At 40.8% G+C, this 21,720-nt stretch overlaps 1 long non-coding RNA gene across 1 annotated transcript in view; it reads left to right on the forward strand.

The window, feature by feature from the left end:
• Positions 1-17,044, forward strand: part of LOC104695940 — a 58,115-nt gene extending 41,071 nt beyond the window's left edge. Inside the window, exon 4 of the long non-coding RNA XR_005604617.1 lies at positions 16,817-17,044. This is a non-coding gene — a long non-coding RNA (uncharacterized LOC104695940). The remainder of the gene's footprint in view (positions 1-16,816) is intronic.
• The last annotated feature ends 4,676 nt before the right edge of the window (positions 17,045-21,720 follow it).

Below are 21,720 nucleotides of genomic sequence, written 5' to 3' on the forward strand. Positions count from 1 at the left end.
ATTTCCTCTTAGCACATCAGTTCTCAGTGGCTTTTTTTTTTTTTAATCTTAGAATTTTGCATTTAGTTTGTTAAAGTGTTCATTTTTTTCCTGGAATCACAGTATGACTTCTCTTTCTGAAGGACATGCTTTTGAACACTTTCTTAATCTTGTTCTTTGTTTTGTTTTAAGTTGCACGTACTCTGTTCTTCCGTATGCAGTATGGGGTCTTTAGCAAGCTGTCACCTCCTTAATAGCTTCACCTTTTTGCCTGTTCATTTTAGTTTTCTTTAAAGTAGTTTCCTTGTTTCTTCATGACAGAATGCTTGAGGTTATTGAGGACCTGACTAAGGTCATCTGGTCCAACCCTCATGCTCAAGTGGGGATTTTTTTTTTAGTTGCACAGCTAAAAATAGAGAAAACTACTGTTTCAAGTACTGAACTTGAGTGCTTTGTAATCAGTAATGCAGCCACTCTTCAGCAGTGAAGATCCTGTACACAGGTCAGGACTGGGTCAAGTCTTGCCTCTGCTGTGTTTTCAGAGTTGTTTGAAGGAGTGCTAATTAATGGTGTCTTAAAAAGGCAGTGTTTGCATCACAGTGACTATACCTAGAATTCATCTGTCTCCAAAATCCTACAGTTTGGCCACTTTAATTTCAAGAGGTGATGTTTGATGCTGACAACTGTCGGGTACCTTCATGGGGCTGGGAAGTTTCAGACCCACAGAGTGGTTTTGGTTGGAAGGGACCTTAAAGCCCATCCAGTTCCAGCCCCAACATAGGCGGGGCCACTTTCCACTAGACCTGGTTGCTCCAAGCCTGGCCTTGGACACTTCCAGGCATGGGGCATTGTCTGGAACTGGGAAGTCTCTCTATCCTGCTGAACTTGGTTTTGTGTCTTTTCTCCCTTAATATGCTCTTCTTGGAAGGAAGAAGTTTTGAGCTTCATGGGCGTCCATGCACTTTGAGATACTCCTGTCAGACAAAACAACATGAGGAAGTTTTTACCAGAAAATTTGTCCTTGTTGTGGTTCTCATCCTGCTGGAATAATTGGAGGATGCTGCCCCAGCCAGTGAAGTGGAATGAGCAGTTTGATTTATTCTGCCAGCATCTCTGTGTGGTCAGATGAGCTGCTGTCTGCGTTCCCTGAGCTCTAGTGAGTGCAGGCATTTGAAATTCAGTGAATAAAATCCCACCCTGTTATTTCAGTGTTTTGAACTGGTGAATGTTTTCCCTTTTAGAAAGTTTTTTCTGTCACTATGATGGTTAAGAAAGAGCAATTTGATGCTTGATTAAAAGCAAGGAGAAGGCTTGCAGAGTCTCTCTGGGTGAAAAGAAGTTACAGTTTGGTGGGTGACCTAAAGGGATGAAATGAGAGTGGAATTTTAAATCAAATACAAGGATGTAATAAAATTATGCTGATTGCAAGGAACAGCTTGGTTTGACTTGGGAACTTGATAATTTCACCTGTTTCTCCTCATTCTTAGGTAAATAAGTGAAAAGTTTGCAACTTGGAGATGTACTCAGAGACTGCATTTCCAGCAGTATAAATTCCATTTCAGAGACTATTTACAAAAGCATACGGTGACAGGAAAAGGGGGAATGGCTTCAAACTGAAAGAGAGCAGGTTTAGATTAGATATTGGGAAGAAATTCTTCCCTGTGAGAGTGAGGAGGCCCTGGCACAGGTTGCCCAGAGAAGTTGTGGCTACTCCTGGATCCCTGGTTGGATGCAACCTGGGATAGTGGAAGGTGTCCCTGCCCATGGCAGAGGGTTGGAACTGGATGGGCTTTAAGGTCCCTTCCAACTGAAGCCATTCTGTGATTCTGTGAAATGAGGAAAACCCCAACATACTCAACAGAAGAAACTGGGTGAGATGAATCTGTCTTTAAAGGTCAGATTGTATTTGGGTGTTACCACTTTCTGTTCGTTCCATATGGTCAGTGGCAGCACCAGTTGAGCTGTTTTTGAATTTTTAAGATGAGTTTGTGTCTGCACTTATTCACACACTACCAAGAAAAGAAAAACCCAAAGCCAGCCCTGAAGTGGATCTTTTAGCATATTAGTTGTTAGTGGCTGTTCATCCAAATAAAGGACTGATCTGACTCGCTGGAAATTTTGTGGTGCTTTACCCTTGATATTATGAGATTGCAGTGCTAAGGTTTGTGTGGGTGAGTGGGCAGTCCTGCCTCAGTGTGCAAATACAGACTCTTCAGCAGCCTCTGGGCTGAGGTTAATGAACTTTTTCTGTTCTCTTTTGTTCTGTCTGTAGCTTCCTCAGTTTTGGGCTCTGCAAGAATGCAGACTGGTCTAAAAACTATGTAGATTACATAATGTAGGGCTGGGGTTTCTTCCAGCCGAGTGGTAGCTGATCTCAGTTTCTAGCAGGTTTGAAAAGCTCTTCTGCCCACCAAACCTTGGAGCAGGTGCTTGCTTCACCAGTGGCATTTGCTGATCCCTTGTTATCTTAATTTGGGTAAAGACAATGTTTTTTTGGAGGACAGAAGGATGCTTCAAGAGCTTGGTGTTTGTTTTTTCCCATCAAATAAGTGTGGATTGAATGCAAATGTTCAGGAATGGTGTCAGGACGGAGAGGATGAGGGGTGTTTTCGGTTAATGTCTGCCAAGAATTAAGGAAAATTAACACAAAATTCTTGTGGTTTGGGAGAATACTCACTGGAGGAGTTGTCTGCTCCACAGATGGGGGCTGTACAGAGTACTTGGGATAACTGGTTTGAAACAAGGGTTCACATCCAGTTTGCAGGGGGATGATTCAGCTTCTTTGGGATATAGTACCTTGTAGTTCAGTTGCTGAGCACTTCTAAAGGAAAGGACCCCACAGTCCTTGAACAGGCAGAAATCTTGATGAAATCACTGATTTGTTGGTAGCAAGGCCTGAAGAAAACTCTGCACTGCCTTAAGGGTGGGCAGGACTCCTCAGGAATCAGTGAATAATCAGGTTGGTGTTTATTCAGAGCGTTTGTTTCCTTCAAGTTGTCTATTTTCACCTTCTGTAAGGTCCTAAGGCTACTTCAGGCATGATGTTTCTGGTGTTGTCTATTTTAGACACTTGATGTGGGATTTCAAACTCTGCTGAGGTATTGGCAGTGGTACAGCATGTGACTGGTTTACGGTAACTCCTGCTCAGATTTGTAATGCAAATACCATCTCTTCTGCAGGTTTTCAGAGCCCTGGTTCCCCTGGAACTGAGGGTTTCACCATGTAATCCTATTGGATTAAGATTAATCTCACCTGGGTGTCTGCTTTTTAAAGTGAGATGAGATTTATCCAGAGTCTCCTAATTGCTGGAATAATTCCAAACAGCAAGTAGTAAGATCTTATCTTCTTTCTATCATCGTGGTTCTAAAGAGGGAACTTAAGCTTCCTTCATAGTTGTTATTTCTTGGTGTTCTGCCATAAAAAGCAGAGAACGGTCTAAAGATAATTGGGCAAAGGAAACTTGGTGCTGGATGTGGAGGGTTTTTGTGTTGGTAGAAGAGGATGAGCATCCTAAAGACTGAAGTGAAACTCACTTGAAAAAAAAAAAGATTTGGTATATAAGCAGTTTTTTAGAATGATGCTGCTTCTCCTCCTTGAAGCTCTTCCAACTGAAATACACACTGCCATATGCTGCTGGAATACCAGCACACGGACTGGATTAAAATACAAATGAACAGAGCTACAGTCTGAGGCTTTCTTTCTACAGAGGGATCCAAAATGGTTCCCTTTTTCACTCTATTAAACACCTAAAGTTAGTTTTACAACATGCCTGTGCAAAACATTTTGGAGGCTTTGGGTCTGAAACAGGGATGAAGAGTTTGAGAGGGAGAGAAAATAAATTTTTCCAATTTCTTGTCCTGATCTAGGGGCAGGCACAGGTGACTTGGTGCCAGTGCTCCACCTGTAGCAAATAAAGAGATAAGGGAAATTTTGTAAGCAGGTCAAGAAGCTTGGATACTGCATTGGACATCCAGCTACCCTGCTCCGTGGGACTAATCCAGATATTTGGTAGCTTCCAGACCTGTAGCAATAGTTTCACACTTGTCTCTACTGCTGCTCTTTACTTAAAATAGCTTTAAGGCACTGATATTTAAGTGTTAGCTAGGATTTGGACTTCTTAATGTGTGTGTTAATCTTCTAAAATCTACTTGTGTATTTTAGGAGAATTTGTGGACCATATAAACAGGCTTCCTAATTGGGAACAGATAGTTTAGATGCATTTTTATGTTTTACATAGATATTTGCTAAGGAAAAATGCAAAGTTTCCCAGCTACTCCTCTCCTGAAAGTTGTTTTGAGCCAGAGGAATGATGAATAATAATGAGAAATAAATTAACAGAGCTGTATGTTGCTGTCATTGATGGGGAAGTGCTCCTGCTGATTTTATTCCAAATGCTGATCCCATAGTGGTTGATGCCGTGGTACTGGGAGGAAACAACTTAGTTTAATTCATGTGTTTTATTAAAGCCATAGATACTTATTTTAATAAAAACATCAGGTACTTGTAATCTAAAAAAGGCTGGAAAACTGTGATGCAAACCAGTTCTTTTTCTTTTTTCTTCTTCTTTTTCTTTTTTCTTCTTTTTCTTTCTTCTTCTTCTTTTTTTCTTTCTTCTCTTTCTTTCCCTGGATAAAGAAGACCGGACAGAAAATCATGGAAATTATCAACAACATTCCTGACCAAGTATTCAGGAACAATTGGGCTACTAGTATTTCAATAATTGATAATTAATGAGACTTCATAAATAACACTTTGAGTTCTTTTTACGTGCTTGCTGGGTTTTTTTTGGAAGAGGGAGGAATGTCAGACAAATTTCTGGTGTTTCTGTGCTACCTTGGAGACTAGAAAAAGTTTCATTATTGGCATCTGAGATTCTTATGTAACTTGGTAATTCTGGGAACAAGAATTTTAAGAAAAATGCTGAGCAGTTCGAATCTCCTCGTAAAATTAGAAGATTTAAAACCACTGTGCTAAATACTTCAGTGATAAATTCCCCAGAAATACTAGTGTTCCAAGCTCCTGGAATACGTTGATTTTGCTAGGATTCCGTCCTTAAGGAGTTAAAACTCCACATCCCATGGAGTGAATGACACACTGGCAATTATTACACAAACGCAGTGTATTTGCTTTTGCAGAATATTAAATTGCAATACAGTGGAAGTGTGAGGAGAAGGTGAGGAGCTGTTGCCTCGTGGCATCAGGAGCAGAGCTGGTGCTGTTTAGGATGTGGTTTGTGCGTGCAGCCCCCAGCACAGGGCGGTGTGGAGGAGGTTGCCCTGATTTCTTACTGCTGTCAAGAGGTTTATTATTTGTTTTCTCCACGTTCAAGGTCTGTAATTCTAGTGGGGCAAGCCAGGGAAGGACTTGACCTGCTTTTTTCTTTTAGAGCAGTGTGGCTTATCTTATCCACTCTTTTCAGAACTCTTAACTATATTCAATAGAGAGGGCTTGATTGATTTCCACCCCCCCCCCCCCCCCGAGTATAAAGTGAAAATGGTGGCTTGTTAGTGTTACCTGCTGTGTGAATTTCCTGATTCTTAAGTGGGTTAGAAATTGGCATATTCCATTATCTTCTTGAGGGCACAGATAGTCTGACACAGGAATCCACTGATTTGGGAATTTTCAGGATTAAAAATGAGTCAATTATTCCTTATTCTGTTTAATTTTTTATTTTTTTTTTTAAATACAGAATTAGAAGTAAGCAAGAGTACAAGAATCTGTGTACTTCATTTCTTGTGTCAGGAAACAATATTCCTTCCTTTATTTTTGTGTTTCTCATTTCTCAGGGCTCATTTGTGGTGTTGGCCAGTTTGTTCTCTTCGTTCCCCTTTCCTCTCAAAATTCAAGGTGTTGGAAGAACAAGTACATTTAAAAGTCTTATCTTCTCCTGGGTTACTGAACTGGGTGTGCTGTGCACTTTGGTGCCTCCAAGTACTGTCTAAACTTCAGTCAAAAATTCAGGTTCAGGAGTTGCAGGAGGGGTGGCAATAAAATGTGTTTGGATGATATAAGGGCTGGAAAGTGGGAGCTGTGTCATGCAAGCAGCAAGCATGTCTTTAGTCACTTCTGTTAAGTGCTTTTCTGGCTAAACTAGTGTCCTCTTGCATAAATTCTCATCATATTCTAATAATACACAATCAGAGTTACCATTTACTTCTCCTCTAAATTAAGGTCCTATATTCTCTTGCTTTTCTCTCTTGGTTTTCCGTGTTATTTCTTGAAGTAATAAGGTGCAAGCAAAATAGTAAATCAGGTATTTTCCATGCCTGTATTTTTGCAGATAATTTTACCAAAGAGAAACTATCTTAGAAATGCTTATTTCCAGACAAAGGAGCACAATTTGATCTTGAGACAAATATAAAGCAGTAGGCATTACATAGCAGTAACAAAATTAAACATGAAAATTAACTTCAGTACTAACTCAAGGATTTCATATCTGGTTTTTAATAAAAGGCAGGCAGCATTAGGAGAAGAGGAATGGATTAAAGCTGAAAGAGAGTAGATTTAGTTTGGATATTAGGCAGAAATTCTTGGCTGTGAGGGTAGTGAGGCACTGGAGCAGGTTGCCCGGAGAAGCTGTGGCTGCCCCATCCCTGGAGTTTTTCAGGATCACATTGGGTGGGGCTTAGAGCAACCTGGTCTAGTGGAAGGTGTGCCTGCCTGTGGCAGGGGATTGGAACTGGATGGTCTTTAAGGTCCCGTCCATCCCAAACTATTCTGTGATTCCATGGAACTTCTAGATTCATGTCTCTCTATCAAGCCTCTCTGGTTTGCTGTGAAAGAAGATGAGAATTTTTCCTCAGAAGAGCATCTAGGAGTGCTGTTAGAAGCTCTGCCATCCTAAAGCACCAAGTCCTGATAAACATTTAGCAGTGCTGTTGCTAGAAAGTGACACATTAGTTCAACGTCGAGCTTGTTTGGCTTCCAGCTGTAATATCTTGCTGTGCCGTTCTCTGCAAGGATCACAGGGCTGTTTGTTATTTGTTGTATTCACAAAGTACCTATGAAAACAAGGTCAGGGACTCATCTCCCTAATGAAGGAGAGGTTTGGCCTGGCGTCACGGAGTCTGTATCCCAGCCAGACCCACTGTTTTCCGAGCTCTTCCCTGAACACTTGCCAGTCCTTTGGCGTCTCCGCAGCGTGGGTATCAGAACTGGACATGAAGTTCTAGCCTAGAACTCAGCTTGATTTGTTGCATGAACACTGAGCTGATGTCATCAGCCAAGCCCTTCATGTGGTTTTGCCCTGCACTGGCCATCCCTACCAGGGTGATTCAGTACGGCTGCTCCCGAGCTCTTTTCTGGGAGAAAGTGTCCAAGTCATGGAGGAGTAGCCTGAATTCCTTCACATCTGGGTGACGTTGATTTGTTAGGATTAAAATCAGTTGTTGCCTTCAACCACTGTCTTGCTATGGAGTGTTACTGTTTCCTCTGCCAATGCTTCAGTTATCTAAAAACTTAACTCTCAAGTATTTTTATTATGTGGATTGTTTATAAAATTTCTAGGGCCCAGTCCCATGTCTGTTGCTCCTCATGTCACCTGTGCTTTAATAGGGAAGCTGCCATCTACCACCTTTGCATGAAAAAGCTGTTACCAGCTCTGGAAAAGATGAGGGGACTTGGGTATCCCAGGTGAATATTCTTACAGACAGAATGAGTCATTTTTGTGTGGACTTCTAATGTGTGGGTGAGTGAATCATCAGGTGTTGAACAGATTAATCCTTCTTAATAGGACATGCACAAGATAGTGTATTTCTCACTGAGACAACTTGTAGCTGCCTAAATACAATATTACAGAGGCAGAAATACAATGACGTCGTGTGCTTTGGAGCATGATACCTTGGGAGGTGATCCATGAAACAGCCCAGTGTTGCTTTTCATAGTTCATGGTGTGCGTGGGGGGTAGTGGCCTCTAAAGAATTGTTAAGAATAGAAGATTTTGGTGGGGGGAAATAATTAAAAGTTGACTGATAGTTGCATAAGGAACTGATCCAGAGTTTGACTTTTTGATGTACTTGTCTTACAAAGCAGTTGTAGGTGGGTTGTGTTTGTCTTTTCCTGGTGATAGGACAGGAGGAAGTGGCCTCAAGTTTCATCAGCAGAGGTTCAATTTGGATTTTAGTAAAAACTTGTTCACCAAAAGGATTGCCAGGCCCTGGCACAGGCTGCCAGTGGCAGTGGTGGAGTCGCTATCCCTGGAGGGATTTAAAAGATGTGGCACTTGGGGACATGGGTTAATGGTGGCCTTGGCAGTGCTGGGTTAATGGTTGGACTTGGTGATTTTAGAGGGGTTTTCCAGCCTAAATAATTCTGTTTAAAATTTGCACACCTCATGATGTTGATCCAGCATAGATCAAGAGCATGTGAAAAAATAAAACCATGTCTTTGGTGAAGAGCTGCGCCCAAGGCCCATTTAGGTAGAAAAAAAGGGGCTAAATTTCTTAGATGTCTCAATGTTGGGGATTTTTTTATCCAGTCCACAGCCAAGTTCCACTATCCAGAATTATGCTTACTTTTGGGTTTTAATGAGGTCTGAAAATGACGGAGCAAAACCATCTTGCTGTTATGGCTGATTTAGGATAGGAAATGAAGTATGACATTTAGCCATGGGTAGGCAGAGTTGAGGGCTTCAGTGAAAACTCACCACAAGTTTACGTGAAAAGCTGGTGGTTCTTTCCTAGAATTTTATTTGAGGTTTAGTTTTGTACCAGTACTGTGAGCTCAGGCAGTTTTCTTTAGGTCTCACTGGAAAGCACTTCTCAGTAGGTGTCTTCTAGAGGGTTTTGAAGGGATAAAAATTATTTTGGAGAGCATTACATGGACAAAACAATTTTTTGAGCAGCACCACTTTTTATATAAGTCAGGGCTACAGACTAGAAACACACGTTTTGGTCACCAAAGTAAACTTGAAGGGAGATTCATTCATTGCAAATGAAGGTGCAGATGCTTTTAGAGTCTGACCAAATCCTTGTACGTAAAAGCATCTTCATCCTTACAGACTTCTGAATATGGATTTCGTATAGAGTAGAAGGGTTGAACACCAGAAGTGGAATAATAATAAAAAACCACAACACCACCCCCACTCTTCACACCCCCCCCTTCCCAGCTGTCTAGCTCAGTGAATTTCACACCACGGTTGCAAGGCCAGAATGATTATGAATTAGGGTTAGCACAAAATCTAGCTATTTGAAAATTTTACAGCGTTTTACTGTAATGTAAAGGCTAGAATTTCTCTGAAAATCAAACCTGAAAAATGCACAAGGGCTGGGAGGTCTCGCTTTGAAAACCCAATTAATTGTGACAGAAAATGAGATTTCTAACCTTGTCTTTCAGTCAGAACAAATTGTGCCTTGTCCCCTTGCACTTTGCCATTTGAGTTCTCATCTGTTCTTCACTCCTTCAAGCCAAAATCTGCATCCCCAGTTGAAGTACATTAAAAATCTTGTGTATAATCAACATTTTTTGACTGCTGGTTAATTTTTGATCTTTATTCTGAGTGTCCTTGGGCAAGGCCCCAGGGTGTCATGACCAAGTTCACAGGAGGTGCAGGCTATGGTGAGGTTTTTTGAAAATATTACACTGTGAAGTGGCTCTCTGAGGGAGTATCTTTATTGTGGTGAAAGTCATACTTCAGGTTTTCACTCTGATTGCAGCTTCAGCATAGCTCACTCTAATTTAGTTAGCCCAAGGCTATAACATACTGCTTTTCAGGATTGTAGAATGGCCATTAATGGGAATTTGCTGAGAGTGGGTGTGTATGGCTGAAGGAGAGTGCGCATAAAAAATTAAAAGCCTCATGCTTATGGTGTAGTTGGTGTGTGCTGTTGTCCTTGATCTAACTTAACTGGGTACTACAGGTGAGAGCAGCACAGCAGTTCTCTAAATAAGTCACTTTAGCCTTGAAATCTGCATTTGATAAGATTTTGTTGGCCTCAGTAGTGTGCAGCTGGTTCTTAAAAATGAGTTTTAATTTGTGTACTCAGTGATTTACAGCCCTGCACACAGTGAAGTGTCTTTGCTTTATGGATGGCAGAAGATACGTGGCTTTCAAATACCTTTACACACAGGTGGTATTTAATTATGTCTTAACAGTAATTGGTGATAAAGATAAAAGTCCAGGTCCTCAGTGCATGACCCCTTGCTCTAGCCAGTGTCACCTTTCCTTACACTGGCTTTTTCCTTTTCATATGAAAAGAGGGCAGGTTTAGATGGGATATTGGGAAGAAATTCTTCCCTGTGAGGGTGTGGAGGCCCTGGCACAGGGTGCCCAGAGAAGCTGTGGCTGCCCCTGGATCCCTGGAAGTGTCCAAGGCCAGGTTGGACAGGGCTTGGAGCACCATGGGGTAGTGGAAGGTGTCCCTGCCCATGGCAGGGGGTCTGAACTAGATAATCTTTAAAGTCCCTTCCATCCCAAGCCATTCTATGACTCTGTAATACTTAATAATACATTTTTTCAGACTGTTGCTATTCATGGCAATATCAAGAGGTAAAAATTCTTTTATTGCTGCGGAGGAGTATTTATAGAAATAAAGCTCCATCCCAGCTCCCTGCTTGCTGCCATGTTTTAGAGGAGGTGTGAGAGCTGTGAATGCATCCTTCAGGGTTTCAGGAAAGCATTGATGTTTCAGTGTGCTGAGCCAGAGCACCTCAGTGTTTGTTAGGATTTAGTTCATGATAACATCCCCCAGAGATAAGTCAGAGTTCCCCAAGAAATCCCAGATGGAAACCAAAACCAGTGTACAGCAGGGAAATGGTGGTTGCCACTGCGGATGTAACAATCTACCTTAATTCTTCTGAGACAAGGGTGGTGAGGTGGCTTGCTAGCTTTTCTTCTTCCCACTCCTTTTAGCCCAGCATATTCCTGTGGGATTGTAGGACAGGAAAGCTGCTGTGTTCCACAAGGCACTTCCACACAGGGCTCTACTATCCCGCTCTAATTATGATCGGTGTGGCAGCTGCTGCTGTTAAGGACATGCTGCACTCATGGAATAAAAAATTGCTAGAATTCAGCTTTTAATTTATTTGTCCTCCCATTTGGAGAGAACACTTAATGTGATTTCATGTAATAAAGCCAACTATGTGAGCAGCCACAGAGGTGATTTTCTAAATTTAAGGTTTCCTTTGAATTTATTCTTATCTCACATAGATTGGATTACTATAGGCTGTGTCAGCGTGAGTCACTTGTAAGTGCCTGTTAATCCAATAAATCTGAGCGGTTTCTTATGGAAATACTATTTTCTGATTTCTATTTATATGGTGGTCCTGGCCTTGTTGAATCCGTGCTGACTTCACTGGAAATATCTCTCTGGAAAAAAATGATACCATTTCACATGCTAATGGAAATTGCAGTGAAGCAGTAAAATGAAAAACAGCCTCAAGTAATTAATAAACGGTTTAGAAGTTCTTTGTGTCACCTTTATTAGGTATTTTGTAGTAATACTGCCCGAGTCTAAAATGAATCGTCAGAGGGTGTTGTTTTGTTCTGTTTGTTTTATGGGTTTTATTCCCCAGTTAATAATGCTGTTCTATCCTCCATATTATGTTTTTACATTACCCTGCAAGTTTTTTTCCTTCAGTTGTTGCCACTTCCCTACTCAAGGGTGTTGGTGGTTGCATTACTTTGGGCATTAATTTCCCACCCATAACATACTCAAGTTCTGAAAACTAAACACTTAAATAGAGAAAAGTAGCTGTTTTAAAATAACTTCAGCCTTTTTCTGTTTTACTTTTGCAGCAACTGGTATTCAGCAGCAGCAGAAGGCAAAAGCTTTGCTATGGTTTGGAATTTTTGCCTGAAATAAGAAGGAAAAAATCAGCATAAGAAATGTTTTTCCAGCCTGAGATCAGTGTGCTTGTGTACCAGAGAGGGAGGGTCTAAACACTCCTAAAGGCTGGCTGGTAAAACGTGGTCCTCTTTTGAGCTAGAAAGTGCAGAATATAATGATTTATACTATGCGTTGGGAATTTCTAGTGCTGAGGTGGGGAAAAAAAAAATGCATTTACTGGAAATAGTTTGACAAAATTCGATGTTTGTAACATGTGCAACAGTGCTGCTACTGTAAGGCACCACAGTTTTCATAATCTTAATGTGCTCATATGTACCAAGTTTCCAAATACCTTCCTCCTCTCTGTCTCTGCCGTTGAATTTTCTCATGCATGGTATGAGGGATAGGATGCTGAAAATCCCTGGATTTTTTGACGTGTTAAGACAGACTTGTGTGGATGTTCACTGCCTGCTTGATGACACATGGAATGTTTATTGAGCCTGTGCAGTAAAATGCTGCCGAGGGAACTGGATCCGTAGTGGAGGAGATGAGAAATTTTAATCCCCGACTGAGGCATTTTGCAGAGGCAGCTCAAGACTGTGAGGTTGAGATTTTGGATCTCTTAGTGGTAGTTTATTGGTAGCTACTCCAGATCCTGATTAATTGGCATTGCAGCTAATTTTGCCAGCTAAACATATAACCTGGTCTAGGGGAAGGTCCTCGTCTAGTGGAAAGTGTCCCTGCCCATGGCAGGGGAAGGAGGTAGAGGATCTTGAACGTCCCTTCCTACCCCAAACATTTCATGAATCTGTGGTCTCTCCAGAAAATACTTAAAGAAATACAGAGGATACACAGAGGCTTAAAGGTTAACAGTGTCTAGAATAAAATCGCAAGAGAAAAGGGAAAACAAAGTTGTGTGTGTCATGTTGATATATTAAATTTAAGTCATTTGAAAAGTAAATACAAGGATACAATTTAAAATCAATGTAAAAGCGCATTAGAAGCACAGAATGGTTTAGGTTGGAAAAGACTTTAAAGACCATGTTGATCCACCCCCTTACCATGGGCTGGGATGCCTTCCACTATCCCAGGTTGCTCCAAGCCCAACCCAGCCTCGCCTTGGATACTTCCAGGGATCCAGGGGCAGCCACAGCCTCTCTGGACAACAGTTAGATAGGGTTTGTATAAAAATCTAAGGGACAGAAAGATGGATAACCAGCATTGACAAGTAACATGTAAAAAACCTTGTAAATACACTGGAAACTGGAGGAAGTCAAGGGATAATGCAGGTCTCCTTACCAGAGTGAAGATAATAAATCAGAGATACTACACTGAGTAAAACTGCTGAGCGTAACTGTGTTAAATCATGGATCTTCTGAAGGAACCAAAATCCCTTTGGACTTGCTGTGGGAATAATTTTGGTAATTAACAGGTCTCATTTGAAGACAGTGTATTGTGATTTTTCCCATCTGAGACCGGTGCAGACTCTGGCATTTTACCAGAAAACAGGTGTGGGCAGTGTGTATAGGCAGGCTGACTGAGAGACTCAGATGCCAAATTTTTCTGAACACTGTTAGTTTAGAAATTAGGAATTTACAGGTGTTTAAATAAGTATATTTGTTGCAGTGGATTGGACTGATTTAGGTAAGGCCAAATTGCTGTATGTGCCCAAACAGGCTGTGTAGCAAAAAGAGCAATGTATGGAGAGATGTGGAGAGTAAAGTTGTGGTCTAAAACAAACCTGGTGTTTCCTAGACAAATCTGGTTTCTAAACCCAGTTTTTATTTCATATAAAGGTTAAAATTCAGATTTCTAGTAAAAGCACAGACCTGTTTCAAAAACTATTCTAAACTAAGAAAGGGAGGGCACAAGTGTTTCCAGGACTGGGACATGGAAGTGTTTTTTTTAATTTGTTTGTGGGCAGCAATGCGGCACAAATTGCCAAGACCTGGGTTTGAAAGCTCTGTTCCCTTCCAAACACTTACAGTAACCATAAAACCCAAAAAAGAGACTTTTTTTTTGTGGTTTATGACCTTGTTGCACTCCCACAGAGCTACTGAGTGTCGACAAAGGATTCTTGCCCCAGGTACTTGGGCATGTGAATAAGGAAGGCTGAGTTCACCCTGTAGGTTTGCTGATTTGTATGGAATCATGGAGTTGTTTGGGTTGGAGAAGACCTTTAAAGGTCACTTAAATCCAACCATCAACTTACCAGCACCATCATGTTCACCACCAAACCATGTCCTCAAGTGCTCTATCCATATTTTTTTTTAACATTTCCAGGGATGGTGTCTCCACCACTGCCTTGGGCAGCCTGTTCCAGTGCTTGACCACCCTTTCCATGAACAAATTCTTTCTAATATCTAATCTAAAGCTCCCCTGGCACAACTTGAGGCCATTTCCTAAAATGAAAGGTTCAGTTAGTAGGATATTTTAACAACGACAGCAACAACAAAATTACAGGGTCCATTCCATAGCCTTTGTGCACACCTGGGGTTCCCTAAGTGCTGCATACTCAAATGGAATTACATACTTCCTTTTAAGAGCAGGAGAGCCAATTTCTGTGCCATTTGATGGGATAGGTTTGGTACTGGCTGCTTATCAAACACTGAGAGCACTGCAGAGAGGGAAGTGAGGGAAGAAAAAAACTGAAAAGTAGTAGCAGAAGATGTTTTGGCAGTTAAAGACTTCTCTTGTAGAGGGATTGTTTCCAGGACGACAAGGTTGATGGAATTACAAAGTGAGAGTTTTCTTTCCTCTTCAGCTTATTAATCAGTGAGGTAGGAAAACTTCGCTTTGTACGTGAGCTGTGTTACATCAGTTATTTTTAGTCTGCACTTGATTGTCCATGTGGCTCTTTTTAGCTATTTAGGAGATACCTGGCATGCAAGAAATCATTTTAGCTTCATAGGATTTTTTTAAGGTCACATGGTATTTTAAAAAATGACAATCTGGACTATTAACAGCTCTTTCTGGTATTTTTTTTTTTTGTGTGTTTGTTTCTCAGAGAAGTAAAACAGCTTTGTGCTTTAAGTTCCAAGCTCATCTCACTGGTGGGATGTGAGTTTCTTTCACTGTTTGCACAGAATTTTTCCTCTGTTGGTATAATACATTTTTTTTTTTGTATATACTAATGATATACTGTCATGCAAATGAATTTGGAATAAATTAAAGTATTAATTTTCTCCCAGAGTATATTCAGCTGTAGGATTCCATTGTGAGATCTATTTTCAACTGGAGTTTGGGACTTGGAATAAGGCGGCACTGAATTAAATGTAGTTGCCAATTTTAAAGGGGCACAGCTCGTGTAAAATCACACCCATCTCCAAAATATCTTGATCTATTTAAAATCTGGAGGAGTATGATGAAATCTGTACTTGTGTGGTTTTCCTTTGTATATTGATTGTATTCCGAGTGTAATTTTTTTCTTGATTGTTTTTTTTTTCCTGCACAACAACATTTTGAGAAAGAAATGCCATTTTTTTAAAAAACCACAAATATTGGCTGTGCATTTTAGAGGCTGAAATAACAAAAATAGTGTCCAGGTCATTAGTGAGAAACACACTTCATAAAGCTGTATTGTTCTGCTGAATTAAATAGCTTGAAGTTTAACTCTGCCCCTTATAAAGGAGTTTGATGATTTCATACCCCCTAATGATACATGTATTTATTTCATGTTGTGATTTTAGAATTTAGGATTAAGAAAACACTTCTCCTGCGTAGTTGTCTGATGAATTAATGAGATACTCAGCTTCTTTCTGAATGTTTTGGGGTTCTGCTGGTGCTGAAGGTTGGATGCCATGTCTTAAGACTTGGGTGATCACTTGTGAGCAGTTAAGTTTATTCTTTGGATGTGTCTTTCTATCCAAATCCCTGATCCTTTATTGATCCTATGCTCAGGTGACTCTGGTGATCACTGCACTGTTCCTGTATCCTGGGGCTTTCCAACTTGTTGGAAAGGGAAGGGAAGCTGTTGGACAAATCCACGCCGGCATTTACTTGTTGCTTTGTTATCCCTTCCTGGCTGCAAACCATAGCCAGAGTCAGGATTCTTTCTGGCTGGTGTCCTCCTCCTTCCATCTCTCTCTCTCTTTTTTTTTTTTTTTTTTTTTAATGCTCTTTTTTTTCTTTTTTTTCCTTGCAAATTACCATTTTCAGCAGAGCAAGAGCAGCCCTGACCTTGAGCGATGAGATGTCTCTGTGCTTCATTTTCCACTCTGTCCCCAGTTATTTAGTTATTCCATTATCTGGAGCATACCAGTTTTTCTTCATGGAGGTTTGAGAAGTTCTTCCAGGTCGCTACTTAGCCTAGTAAGGGAATGAGGAATTTTTTTTGCTACTTCTTCTGGAAGTTTACTAATTATGTGGTTAAATAGAGAATGTAGCATCAGAGCATTCTTTTTCAGGACAATACTCTCATAACTCTGCTTAGTAGATTTTTCTGTTTGTTTTTCTGGTTGCTTGCTTTTCTTTTGCTTCAGTTCCCAGTAAGGTATGGATGTACTTTCTCCTTTTCTACGTATTTGAATCCAAAGCACACAGCAGGACATAAGGGACAACCCTTTCAATATTCAGTTCCTGCAGAAGTTACTTAGAGTGCCTGAAACACAGGGCTGCCCAGGTATGATCCCACACCAAGGGCAGGTCATCACCTCTCTCAGTTAGGTGCTGGAGGCCAACAAGGAACACTCACAGATCTAAGAAGACATATCTAAAAAGATATTTTTGAGCAATTAGATGATTTTTAAAAATGTTTATTCACTTTCTCTGTGGATGCGAGGAATTTCTTTGGTCAACTCTGCAGTAGGTCTTGGAATTTATTTCTAGTTCTTCAGTGTTATGCTCAAGTCACCTGGCAGTCTCCAAGGTTCATTTTTATAGAGCAGTTTCATGTAACAGGAATACTCTGGCAATCAAAATCAGAGAGACAAGAAGGATGGAAATATTTTCCAGTGTTGACTAAAAGCAAGCAGTAAACTTGAAGCATTACTTAACAATGTGATGAGAAATGTCAGTTCAAGCAAATACTTTTTTTTTTTTTAACAGAATTTGTTTTCTTTGTTGTGTTGCAGAAAAAGAAGCGGTGGCTGAGTTGCACAAGTGAACCAGGATGACACAAAATGTAAGTCAAAAGGAATACTCGTTTTCCTATTTTATAAGACTATTGGTCAGCTGTTCTATAAGACATCCATTTAATTAAAAAGGCCATTAGTTTTCCTCATTTTCTGGACCGTCAGTGCAGTTTGTGGAACTGCCTGGGTTCCCTGGTTTGGAGCCACATGGCTCAGGGTGAGTGGCACGAGGTGGATCTTCTCTCTCCCTTTGTCATCACTGTGTCACGGCACAAAGGAATTCAAGGTTGGGTTGTGTCTTAATTATTGCAGCTGTGGTGGTCCAGGGATGTAGAGAAGAGAGGTTGGAAGGAAAGAAGGGCCGGAAAGAGATTTTGGCCTCCAAAACTTGTTAGTATTGTCTGTAATACCAGCTGGTGTAAGAAAAGCTTGGACCTTACTTTAAGGCTGCTGTATATTGGCTGAGTATTTTGGAATATGCTTAAAACATTTACTTGAGTACCCTAAGTGTTCATAGTTTGATGTGGCTCCATGGTTTGGAGCAGCCTGGTCTAGTGGAAGGTTTAGCACAAGAGTTTTTCCATTTTGGTCAAGAGAGCAGCATGTTCTTCAGTGGTATTTTGCATAGCAGGCCTTACAGACCATCTCTCTGATTAACTTGTAGTAGACAATGGCAAATTTTAAAGAGAGATGCTTCCAACTGTCTTGAACAGAGCATGTTCTGTGTGATAACAACATCTACATTGCAATTGTAATAACAAAACCTAAGGTGATTCTGAATCTGGTTTCACACCAGCTAACAAGTGGACTCATTATAAGATGATGTGAGGTTTTCTATGTATTGTTGACTCAACTCTAAAATTTCTATAACTCTGCAGAATGTGTCTCAGCTTGTTTACTGAGCGAGAAGTATATTCTTAATGCATAGGTTTTGATATTATTGGTGACTCCAGTTTTTCCAACAGCGTTTGCAGGGTGTTATAGTTGTAATTTTTTTTTTTACTTATATGAATGCCATTTTAATTTATACCCATGTCTCTCTTTTTAAATTTTTTCTGTTGGAAAAGTTCTAAGTAATTCTGCAGAGCTGCTTTTTATAGATGCTCAATATTAAAAAAAAAAAAAAAAGTGGTAGAACATGTGTCAGGCATCTGCAATTCCTTCAGCATCATGTTTTCCATGATGATTTAATAGCTAATGAGTCTCCTCAAGTATCTTTGCTTCCAAGACCTATTTTATGGTAATAAATCCTCTTTGCTGTAAAATTCTTGAAATGATTCAGTAGGACAATTGTTTCCTTAGCACATTCCCTGAGAGATCATAGACAGAAATGGAAAAGTCCTTAACCTGGTCACTTTTTTCCCTGCAATACATGTGGTCAGTGCTGGAAGTGATAATGATGTTGCCAAGATTTGTTCTGGTGAACTTCACTTGTCCAGTGCTCCCTGCTCATCCCTTGCGGATTCACAATGAGTTTTCTGTTAAGAGGTGCTAAATTACACTGAGAAATGCTGATCCAGATGCAGAATAAAAGATTTGTCATGGTGTGATGCAACTTCTCATTTTAAAAAAGGTCTGTCTCAAAATTTATATGAAAGTACCAATGAAATTACCCAAGACTTCCTTAATTTCTTCATCCCTTTGCACATGAGGGTGGGGATGGTGCAGTCCTTGGGGTAGAGGTTGATTTAATAAATTACCAGGCGTGTGAGGGTGGTTGACTTCTCATACCTGATCTGTCAATCTCTGGAGGGTGGTCATGCATTATGTAACCCCTTGTGGCTTTCTGACACCTGGAAAAGGCTGTTTAAGTTGGTCTTTAGTTACTGGGGGCAGGCAGGGAAGGAATTCAACCAAGAGCCCATGAGGAGTTCTGTGTAGTAAGTAGCTCATCTAGAACATGATGCGAGCAAAGAAAAAGGAGATGTGTTTTTGGTGAAAACTCTGCACATCTGGAGTTCCAGGTGAAAAACGAGCAGGTTAGAGAGGGATTCAAGGAGAAATGGCATCCCTTGATTTTAAAATTTGTATCTTTGTGCATTTCTGCTGTTTTCTTCCTGTGATGTTTTCCAAGTTGAACATCAGATATGGTTACAACCTCTAGGATTGCCCAGAGAAGCTGTGGCTGCTCTGTCTGGAAGTGTTCCAGGCCAGGTTGGACAGGACTTGGAGCAAACTGGGATAGTGGAAGGTGTCCCAGCCCATGGCAGGAGGTTGGAATGAGATGATCTTTAAAGTCCTTTCAAATCCAAGCCTTTTTATGATGCTTGAATCGTCCTTCAGGTTTCATGCTGAGGGAAGCAGTAAGTTCTGGGGTTAGTTCTTCACATGAGCATTTCCTTAAAATAATCAGGCTTTAGGATCTGGGATTCTTGATTCTCTTTCCTACCTCAGAACAGGAAGTAAAGCTTTGCAGTTACCCCAAGGTTTAGAGCAGATTAATGTATTAAATTAGATTAAATCTCTTACATTTGTTTTGGAAAAGGGAACCTTGTATTCCTACAGGCCTCACCTGCCAAACAGAGATAATTCCATTTAAGCTGTGCATTTTAATCAGGTGCTTTTACTGCAAGGCATAAACCTTAGTTTTTTCAAAGATGTCCTTTAAAATGATCCAAAATAACTTTTGTTACAGTCACGATAGAGAACAACCTCTGCACTTAAAAGATGGACTCCAAAATTCCATCTGCCCTGCAGGATCTTGGCAAGGGTATGCTGTGTCATGTCAGTGTATTCACTCCAGTTTATGTCTTACAGAAAAAATGGTAGTACCATGCACACAGACACATCTAGGGTTGGTAGAAGTGTTTTCTGTCATAGCCCTGTTCAGATGGTTGGTTGGTTGTGTGAGGCTGGTCTTAAGAAAGGGCCAGATGATAAGAAGCCCTTTATTGGCTGAGGGAGCGTTCTGCTAACTCATGTACCTTCCACAGAGTGGCTTTGTCAGTCGTGTTTGTCACTTGTGAAGTGAGGGCACCAGGGCTGCTTCAGATCTCAGGCACAACAATAAATATTAATATTTTAGCAGTACTCTTTAGCAGTAAAAGCCCAATATCTGACCTCAGGAGGAGCTCACTCCTGGCTCATCTGTGAGCAAGTTGGTGTCTTGGAGCATATTCCCCTTTATTCTGAATGAGAAGGAGGGTATGAAAAGAAAATTACAGACAGCAAGGGTAAAGAGGAAGCTATTTCCCTCTTCAGGTGTCCCTTTTTTTCTGAGAAGGTCCACAGGCTTGGATGGCAGTAAGGGAGACAAACCCTGAAGAGGTCAGTGTTGTTGGAAGTGAGGGGAGTAGCCATTCACACAGGCAGTGGGTATTCAAAGAGAAACTCTCCATTTGACAGTGCTGTCTTCTAGAAGACTTAGAAACATAAAAACACAACTTGGTTTTGAAAGAGGGCTTTTAATTTATGTCAGATGTGAAAGTACCTGTGGGTTTAATGTGTGCTCTGCAAAAAGTGAGGAGCTTGCTAAGATGAGTTCTTAGATTTCCTTTTTGTGCCTTGCCTCTGTGGTGAGGTGGCTTCACACAGAAAACCCTGACACCACCAGTGGTCACTGAGAACCTTTTATGTGCCTTTTGTAGGGGTAGTCCTTGTGCCACATGAGCTGTGTGCTGGAGTGATCTGTGTTACCCACTGCACTTCATGGGGCTAAAGGATGGTTTGTCAGTGTTTTGGATAATTGCCTCATCTCTGCCTGCAGTGAAGTAAATCTGCATCTGAACAGAGAATACATAAAATGCATTATACATTACATTAATGCAGGAAATAGAGGCATCATAAATATATCTATTTAGTAGCATCTTAGCAATTTCAATTTTCATAGTTTCCAAGCAATGTTTTCTCTCGTCATAAGATGAAGGAGTGCTAGTTCAATTCACTGTGCCCATATGAAAAAGAATTTGCCTTTAGATAAAAATTTAGGACTTTCTTTTTTTTTCCTGTTTCCTTGGTTCTGAAATACTAAATCCTTTTATATAGTATGTGTAGAGAGGAGGAGATAATGGGTGAGATACCACATCAAGGAAAAAAAAAATCTACGCAGACCAGAATTAACACTTAAATGTATGTGGAAGACCTTGTTGGAGTGTTGGAGTGCAAAATGGATTTAGGTTTTTAAAATGAAAGAATGGTAGGACACAGAGATGGAGCCTGGAGATCTGTGTGTTGTTTGTGCTTCTCATCTGTTGCATAAGCTTGGACAAGCTGCTTTGCATTTTCCTGCTTCATTTCTCCTCTCAGAGATCTGTGTGTTTCACTTGCTGATGGCAAAGCACTTCAAAATCTTGAGTTAGTATTATCATGGACTTCTCTAAGCTTACTTCAAATCCATTTCCTCCTCACTTATGCCCTCCTAAAGACAAGAATAAATGGAAATTTCTTTTTTTTTTTTTTTTCTAAATGCTATGGATTGACTGATATTCTGCAGCTGCTCATGGCAGGATTTAACTGGTCCCTTCTGTTTTCTGAGCATCCACTGAGCAGCTCCAAATCCAGAGCCCTGTTGGGTACATAGTGTCTCTAATTCTCTTAGGGCCATGGTCTGCCAAGAGGTGTTTCCTTCCTCATTGTAATCAGCAGCCTGGAGTTTCCCAACATCCTGGTGTAAGAGACCTTCACAGGCTGATCTTCCACGGAAACTCAGTTTGCATCTCCCAAAAGCACTGCCAGGGTATCAGTGTTCTCTGCAGCATCCTTGGGTGTGTGGCACAGCGCTTCAGCACCTGTGCTTCTCCTCACGTCCTGGTCCTCAGAGGTGCAGGACTGATGTTCCTGTGCCAAACTGGGGCAGAGTGAGTGTGAACCTCAGTGCAGGGAGACATTCTTTACCTCAGGTGCTGCTGCTGCTGCTGGAAATACGTGAAGTGAATTCAAGCAGGAATTAGAGGGTGTGGATGCAG

Source organism: Corvus cornix, chromosome 1A (genome assembly GCF_000738735.6).
Source record: "Corvus cornix cornix isolate S_Up_H32 chromosome 1A, ASM73873v5, whole genome shotgun sequence".
NCBI lineage: Eukaryota > Metazoa > Chordata > Aves > Passeriformes > Corvidae > Corvus > Corvus cornix.